Source organism: Sinocyclocheilus rhinocerous, unplaced genomic scaffold, assembly GCF_001515625.1.
Source record: "Sinocyclocheilus rhinocerous isolate Xijiao unplaced genomic scaffold, SAMN03320098_v1.1 scaffold72, whole genome shotgun sequence".
NCBI lineage: Eukaryota > Metazoa > Chordata > Actinopteri > Cypriniformes > Cyprinidae > Sinocyclocheilus > Sinocyclocheilus rhinocerous.
The window spans coordinates 480,612-489,418 of NW_015628351.1; the positions used below are offsets into that span (position 1 = coordinate 480,612).

An 8,807-nucleotide genomic window follows, 5' to 3' on the forward strand; every position below is an offset into this window, starting at 1 on the left:
TATTGGTCACTTTCTAAATAATAAAAGTACTAGTTATATATAAATGAATCGTTTTTTACCGATGCAAATATGTTCGAAACGATGCATCGCGATATAAATGCCAACTTGTAACCAATGCACTCTTTTTAAACCGATGCATCGCATCGTTAACTTTTTATGCTGATGCACCGAGCGAATCGGGGAATCTTCCCATCCCTAGTGCAGAAGAACGCAGTCTGATCATGAACCAGAGGCTGAACTTACTTATTTTTCATCAAGTCTTTTCTTTTCTTTGTCAAGTTGAAGTTGGGAATGGGATTGATGTGTTCTCTACAAGTCAGTTTCCACTTAATCAGTGCTAGTTTTAGTTAATACTGTCAACCAGTATGAGAGATTCTTGGTCCAGCTGATGAAATCATCACCATCCCAATTGGACCTGTGTGTATGTCCTTCACTCAAACAATCTTACATTTGTTGACAGTGAAAGTCTTTTTATGACTTGCAGACTTCATTTACTTTTCAGTGCTGTTCTGTCAAATACATAAATATAGCTGTCATATCTGCCACAGATAAATGATATATATATGGCACAGATTAACTTTTGTCAAAATGGTTGTGGCTTGGAGTGGCTTTAGGCTGAAATACACTAGAGGACTATAAAAATCTTAAAAATTTTTAAAACACTATGCATTGATTACTTTGTATATGCTTACAGAGGAAAAACTTTGCTTTATACATTAATCCTTCTACTGGATGTGATCATAGTCCAACGTTAACAAATCAGAGTCTGTGCCCATCATACGCTATGCAATTTTCAGTCAACTCCGACCGGCAAAAATCTGTTGACTAGCTCTGACTAGTGTTGCTTTCGTCAACGAAAATTATGACTAAATATCGTCGTCAACGAACCTTTATTACGTGACGAAAACGAGACGAGACGAAAATGCTGGTCATGTGACGATGACTATAATTAAATGTATAATGCAATATCGTTGACGAATAAAAACGAGACTAAATGTGGTTTACAAAATAAAAACTATGCTAAAATGTCTCTTAATTTTCGTTGACCAAAACGAGACGAAACAAAATGTTATAACGTTATTTCGTCTCGTTCAGTCGCGTTATTATTATTATTTTGCAGTATACTAGGTACTTATACTATATTGACTGGGTTAAATAGAATTGCATTTCTAAAAAGAGACTAAAATACAATTTTCATTGACTAAAACTAGACTAAATGTCATCAGTTTTCGTCGACTAAAACTAGACTAAAATGCTCAGACTCTTAGTTGACTAAAACTTGACTAGATTAAAAAAATTGTGAACGTGACTAAAACTAATACAAACTAAAATGACAGTTTCACACAAAGACTAGACTAAAACTAAAATTAAAACAGGCCGCCAAAAACAACACTAGCTCTGACTTTAGGAAACTAGTTTTGACTCTTCCAGAATGTAAATCTGGGCAAAAGTCACAGTGTATTCCAGCCTTTAATTAATTTTGGAAGCATTATTTACAATATGGTGGAAATTATATAATAATATTATTTAAAATGACATGTAATATTATAATATATTGTTCTTCATTATATTCCAGTGTGAAATATTTTCTATTTTAATATATTTCAAAATATAATTTATTCCTGTGATAGCAAAGCTAAATTAGCAGGCAGTACTCCAGTTTTCAGTGTTGCATCATTGTAGTTATTTTAATATGATGATTTGCTGCTCAAGAAACATTTCTTCTTATCAATGATTTTTTTTTCTTATATATTTCTTCAAAATGTGTTTGCCTTTTTTTTCCCTTTGTTTGTGTGGGTGGAGAAAAATACCCTCATTTGTACACTTTTCACAAATCGAGTCAAATCCCAATGGATCATATCCAGTCCCACTCTACATTATCTCACAATGAATATGTTTCCATATGAAAATGTTACAGTACTTGGGTTTACATGAGTTTATGGTTTGCAAATGCTGTCTAATGTTGACTTTGACAATTCAATCAAAATATTTTCATTCAATTTTATGCCATTGCTTGAGAATGGGTTTCGAAAAAGTTGTGCTGCTTAGTATTTTTGTGGAAACCATGATACATTTCTTAGTCTTATTTTATTTTACTTTTTCATTACTAGTAAAATCTCTTCCAGCAGAAGGTATTTGTATTGTGGGCTTCGACTGTCTTTTCGTCAGAGATATCGTACTTATTGGCAGTCATGCCGAGATCTGTGTTTGAAACCCCTGTGTCCACAACGGTTTGGGTCCGGAACATGGTTAGTATCATCCTCACATGAGATATCAGGCACTCATCTTGTTTGTGTCCAAAGTGCTGAGATACGCAGGCTCATCCGGCTGACCTGTATCTTTAAAGTACTGATCCGGCCACTTAGCAATAATGGAAAGAAATCAGACTGACAGATAATCTCATTTTAAAAGAAAGTCTTAGACTTTGGGGTCAAATAAATCCCTGTAATGTTAGTCCAGGTCTGCTGCTATCATTCTATACTGCTGGAATGTTAGAAAGACAGTCTGGGCCTGAGGTTTTAAAGGCCGAAAAATAAATAATGTACCTTCCTGACCTGGCGTCTATCCAGTGCTTTGAGCCTAGACACACACACACTTCACTTGTCCTCCGGCTCAAATGCCGACCCTTTGAACCCAAAGGTAAACACTCACCCACTCTTCCACACGAACCCCTCGCATTCAGATGCACAGAACGCACACAAACATATGCTCACATGCCTTTCCTGTTGGATGTTTGCTTGCTCCTGCTTTCACAGAAAGGTTTACTGTCTCACAATTATTGCGCTGTTTCCCCCGAACAGATGTGGAGATTGTGCAAGAAACTCAGCTCCAGTGTTTTCAAAACACACTTTGTCAGTCTATATTTCTAAGTAATCATCACAGATTTGTTGACAAGTTGGGCGAGAGGGAGGCACGCTTGAATTTATTACTGTGTGTGATACATCTGGCTGCTATGTTAACAATGTAGCGGGCCAGCATCAAGAAATCAGTGATGGGAACTGCCGACCTCTGATATCAGCCGTGCTCGTGCTAGTCTGGATCATCTTATCCTGGGCTTTGTATATTTAACCCCTCACTGAGCTAGGAACCGGTTTGATTGTGTTTTCCCTCCTGACAGATTTAATTGGCTCCCCGCAGTCTTGATTTAATCATTTTGTACTAAAGCCTCTCGGAGATGTTTCAAGGTCTGTCCAGTTCCTCCCGCTATGAAGACACGGGCCAAAAACTGTCAGCCCTCTCCAAAATAACTTTCTGATGAGGAACTGGAGATTTATAGTTTTCAAACTCAGCAGTTTAGCTTTTTTAAGCAGTTAGCTGTTTTAATTTGCAGTGAAAGTCTTATTTAGAATCACAAAATTTGATTCATTTTAGTAGTTCATGTCATCATTTTGAAAGTGTTTTTTTATTTTTTTTATTTACATTATTAGCATTATTACTTAGCATCATCATGCCTTTTTTGGCAAGTGTGTTTAGTCATTATAGTCGTTCATTAGTTTCATTACCAGCATTCTTTAATATTATTGCCCCCTTTATTTTGTTGCAGTTGTTTTTAGCTTTATAAATTTCATTATTCATTGTTAGCACTATCAATTGACATTTATTGCCTCTAAGTAATTTTTATGTACACTAATGTTCAAATGTTTGGGGTCAGATTGGGAAAAATTTATACTTTTATTCAACAAGGAAGCATTGCATTTATGTAACATTTATATTGTTGCAAAACATGCTGAACTTTGAAACTATCTATTTATCAAAGAATCCTGAAAAAATGTATCAGTTTCCATTAAAATAATGAGCAGCACAACTGTTTTTAACATTGATGATAATAATAATAAATGTTTCTTGAGTTGCAAATTAGCATATTATAATAATGGTTTCTGAAGGATCATGTGGCACTGAAGACCGGAGTAATGACGCTTAAAACTTCAGTTTAAAATATATTAAAATAGAAAGTAAATTGTAATAATATTTCTCAATATTACTGTTTTACTGTATTTTTTATCAAATAAATGCAGTTTTGTTGAACATAAAAAAACAATAAAAACCTTACTAAACCCAAACTTTTGAATGGTAGTGTTGTTAGTAGCTTGTAGCTTGTAGGTGGCGAAAAGGGGCTGTTAAAATGTATTTGTCTTTGAATCATACAAGAGATTCGTTCAAGAACGCTGATTCATCCAGTAATGAAACAAGTACATCTTAAGTGAGTCATTTAATCATTAATTCATAAATTACATGCCTGTTGAATTTTGTTCATGGTATTCAGCTCCAAATAAATGGTTTGCAAAAAAGAGACACAGGATAAACGTTTGATATCATTATTTAATCACATTGGAATCGAAACTGGGAATCGAAAAGAATCGGAATCGATAAGCAGAATCGGAATCGAAATCGGAATTGATCAAATTCAAACGATACCCAACCCTACATCTGTCCTATTTTTCATCATTGAATATCCTGTTTCTTTTAGAAGTATGTCACATAATAGGTGAAATGGTTTGCGAATGCTGTTTTGTTGACTTTATCTGCTAATGTGGCCATGGTGCCTGTGTTTATCGTGTGTTATGCCTCTGTTAGCCTCGTATTAGCCGCCTGTTTCTCTGTTTGCTCATGTTTAGCTGACCTATTCACACAGGAGGCTCTGCACACACGTAGGCAAATACGCAGCACTTACAAGAATGATTAGCCCTATAAAATAGAACTTTGCACTGCTATTGGCAAACTCCACTGTGCCTTTCAACTTTATCTGAGCTCAGCTTTGGCAACAGCATATCATTCTGGGCAATGGCTTATCCATTTGTTTCTATTCCGCTGTAGGGCGTCACAATGTTTTCACTGCACTGATGGATGAGCTTGGCTCAGATCTCTGTGTATTATCGTGACAGAACAGGGAGGGTGATCAGGAGTATTGATTGGATGGATGTACCGCTCCGATAAATAGGATAATTAATGTCATTTTTTTTGGGTTTCAGCCATTTGAGTTCATCTTGAGAACACCGTCATATCAAACACAACAAGAGTTTTTGTCTAGTTAGGAGTCAGTGAACCTCAACGTAGGTTTGTTTGTGTGTGCATGTCCCAAAACTGCTTTTTGCTGAAAGGTTTGCTCATATCTTTCCAAATCATTCTTGAACAAACACACCACACATAGACCAAAGCTGAAGTTCATCAACCCAGACATGAGAAATATTACACACAAACATGCTACAAAATGTATTATAAAGTGTTATGAAGTGGTTCAAGGTTTTTTTTTGTTTGTTTTTTTTTGCAGCAGAGTGGCATAATAGTTAATTTCCTTCACCACTAGAACTAAATCCAAAATGCATTTTTTTGGACCGTCTGCAGTGTTGCTATTAATTTACAGGGCACCTATTATGCAAAATTAACTTTTACATGGTACTTGACCATAAATATGTTAACACACAACCACCCTATAATGATAAAAATCCACCCGCTCCTATTTTTATTTTTTTTTAAATCCCCATAAATCATAAGTGTCTCAGAACAAGCTGTTTGCAGAATCTGTAAAATGTGTTTTAAATGCATTATTTCAGCGCGATAGACATCATAATAAAAACCAAACAGATGTTTTTTGGCAGAGTATATGAGGTATGAGCAGTATAGGCACAGCCCTATTCTGGAAAAGGGGGCGGGGAACAGCAGCTCATTTGCATTTAAAGATACATGCACGAAAACAGCGTGTTTCTGCTTCCACTCAAAATAGGCATTTTCAAAATGATATAATAAATTATCTGTGGGGTATTTTGAGCTGAAACTTCACAGACACATTCTGGGGACACCTGAGACTTATATTACATCTTGTAAAAAGGGGCATAATTGGGTCCCTTTAAATATAACTATACACTATCATTCAAAAGTTTGGGGTCAGTAGGATTATTTTTAATTAATTCTTTTGTTCAGCAAGCACACATTAAATTGAATAAAAGTGACAGTCAAGACATTTTACAATGTTAAAAAACATTTCTAATTCAAATAAATGCTGTTGTTCTTTTTAACATTCGATTAATCAAATTAATCCTGAAAAAAATAATCAAATTGAGTATAATTATAAGTTTAAATAATTTACTTAAAAAGAGCAGAATTTATCTGAATATAAATTAGGTTCTTAATATATATGTATTTAGTATTATACTGTGTATTTAGCTAACAATTTATTTCACCACACAGAAGTCTATATAAAATAGTGCACAATGAGTTGTATGAAAACAAGTGAGTAATCAAAAATGAATCGCTTTTTACCAGTACATTTAAATGGAGCACTCTGAATTGACTGACTCACTGAAATGAATGAAGTGACTTCCCAAAGCTGTTTGAGAGTTTAGGAATGTGTTTGTTTAGTGCTTCAGTTTGCTCGGTTATAAGGCTGTGTGAGTAAATGTGACAAATACAGTGATGTAGCGTTTTGTAATGCTGTATCGCTACTTGTTGAATAAACTAGCTTTTACTGGAACATCTGTGCTCAATGCTGTCACGCTACTGAAAAATGCAGTTAAGTTAGTAGCTTCTCTCCTTATAGTTAGTTCTTCCCCAATGCTGGCCTGGTCTCCCACTCGTCAACTGAAATATTAATGGAAATCACAAGTGCCAAAATGGGAAGCATGAAATTTTCAGCCATTTCCTGTTCTCCTCATGAAGCATGCAGGATGTGTGTCCTGATCCTCTGCTTGTGCTTGAGAACGAGAGAGCTCGATGTTCAGTAACACAAGATGTTTCTGAAGTTTTCCTGCTCCAGACATAAGGAACAGATCTGATCCTGGACCTGCTGTTAATAGTAGTGTTGTAACAGGTTGAGTGGTTCGCATATGGTGCGGTGGTTGAACACTGATTTTAGGTCTGGCTGCCAGTGTTTTTGTAGCTGTCGTCTTCGATAAATCCTGTGGTGTGGTATTAAATCATCTCTGTCTCGCTCTTTATTTTTCTCGCTTTGTATCGTTTTTTTTTTTTAGCACTTCACTGTTAATTATAATGGAATGTTGGCTGCACTCTTACGGTTACTTGAAATGATCCTCGAAAAAATCCTTTTCGTTGCCCCAATAAACCACAAACACGTGGGTTGCATACCAATCTAAATACCCACAAGGCAAGGCATGGTTGTGGGGATTGGAGACTGCATTTGCCAATTGGAGGTAAATTCCTGCTTAAAGGAATATTCCCAGGATCTCAATAGGTGTGGAAAACCTGGAAATGTCAGTGATTTTAAAATTGTGCTTTGGAAAAATTAACAAAAAATTGTGTCCATTTCTATTTTGTGGAATCTCTTGAAAAAGATGATTATCCAGTGATCACAAATGATGGGATTTCTTTTGATTTCATGGAATTCATGAGAAACTTTTTAACTTCAAAGCCTCACATTGTCTTCAAGAATATTCAAAGGCCCCAAGACTTTTTACAAGACAGTGGGGACTCTGGTGGTTCTTCTTTTTTACTAGTATTAGCATATTGTAATGGTTGTCCTATTTTAAATAATTTTGTCACCTTGTGGCCCCTTGGAAGTTTGCTAGTGGTCCCCTAGTGGACCCAGAAGCACTGCTCTAAAGGTGTGTTCATATTCAAATGAATGTCTTTTGACTACATTTGTGGCATGCCTCAGAAACTGTTTAGACTTGTACCTCAATTCGTAAAATAAACAAAAGAAACCAAGTGTTGATAAAATTGACTTACAATAGACATCAATGGATGAAGCGTTGGTCCATAAATTTCCATTTTAATCCTTAACTGTCAGCGCATTTTCAGTATGTTTTTGCAAACTCTGCTGCTGAACTTGAATTTAACCAGCAACATTCCTTTAAAGATATGGCACGACTAGGTCCATGTCAAATCTGTGCCTGCAGAAAGTCCTGCAGATAATCCATAATCCATAATACTTTTAGCTACTCAGAAAAGTGTAGTACACACATTTTACCTAAGAAAATTCTGTCATCATTTACTCACCTTCAAGTTGTTTTAAATGCAAGATTTTTTTTCTTCTGCTAAACATAAAATGGTATTTTGAAGAATGGTGGATAACCAAACAGTTGCCGATCCCCATTGATTCCAAATTACTATGGAATTTAATAGGGACCAGAAACTGTTTGGTTACTAACATTCTCCAAAATATCTTCTTTTGTATTTAGCTGAAGAAAGAAATTCATACAGGTTTAGAACAACTTTGGAATTTAAATTTTTGGGTAAACTATTCCTTTAAATTCTGCAAAATTTCCCCTCAAAATCAGCGCAGAAAATACAGAACAATTCTGCAGACTCTGTTTAGACCTGACAGTTTTTTGGGTAGCCAACGCTACGCCCCGAACACCCTCAGCTCTGTTTGGAGTTGTTTGTGGGTGTGAGGTCAGTGTATGAGCTGTGGTTGGATGGTATGGGGTAATTGATTCGATACAGGCCGTAGTGTTTTGCCTGCACATCTTCCTCTCTACACATTCTACAAAAGCCCCATTGTACCCCTCAGTGCCACAGGCTTTTGTGTGATGAGGACTCTCATTGTCCCTGTGCGTACATTTGTGTGGTTGAGTCTCTGTAGGAGAAAGAAAGGACAGAGAGGAGGAGAGTTGCTATGCATTGTGGGCCAATTGGACTTGAACATTGTGGGTTCTCCAAATCATAACTGACCGAATGCCTTATGGTGGCATTGTTTCATCTAGTTTTCTGTCATTTATGATCATGTGACACTGAAGACCGGAGTAATGGCTGCTGAAAATTCAGCTTTGTCATCACAGGAATAAATGACATTTTTAAATAAATGAAAATAGTTCACAATATTCCTTTTTTTTTTTTTTTTTAAAGCTTTTGAA

At 35.9% G+C, this 8,807-nt stretch overlaps 1 protein-coding gene across 1 annotated transcript in view; it reads left to right on the forward strand.

The window, feature by feature from the left end:
• LOC107737663 (low-density lipoprotein receptor-related protein 1-like) overlaps positions 1 to 8,807 on the forward strand; it is a 130,317-nt gene that overhangs the window by 45,847 nt on the left and 75,663 nt on the right. The window lies entirely within an intron of this gene.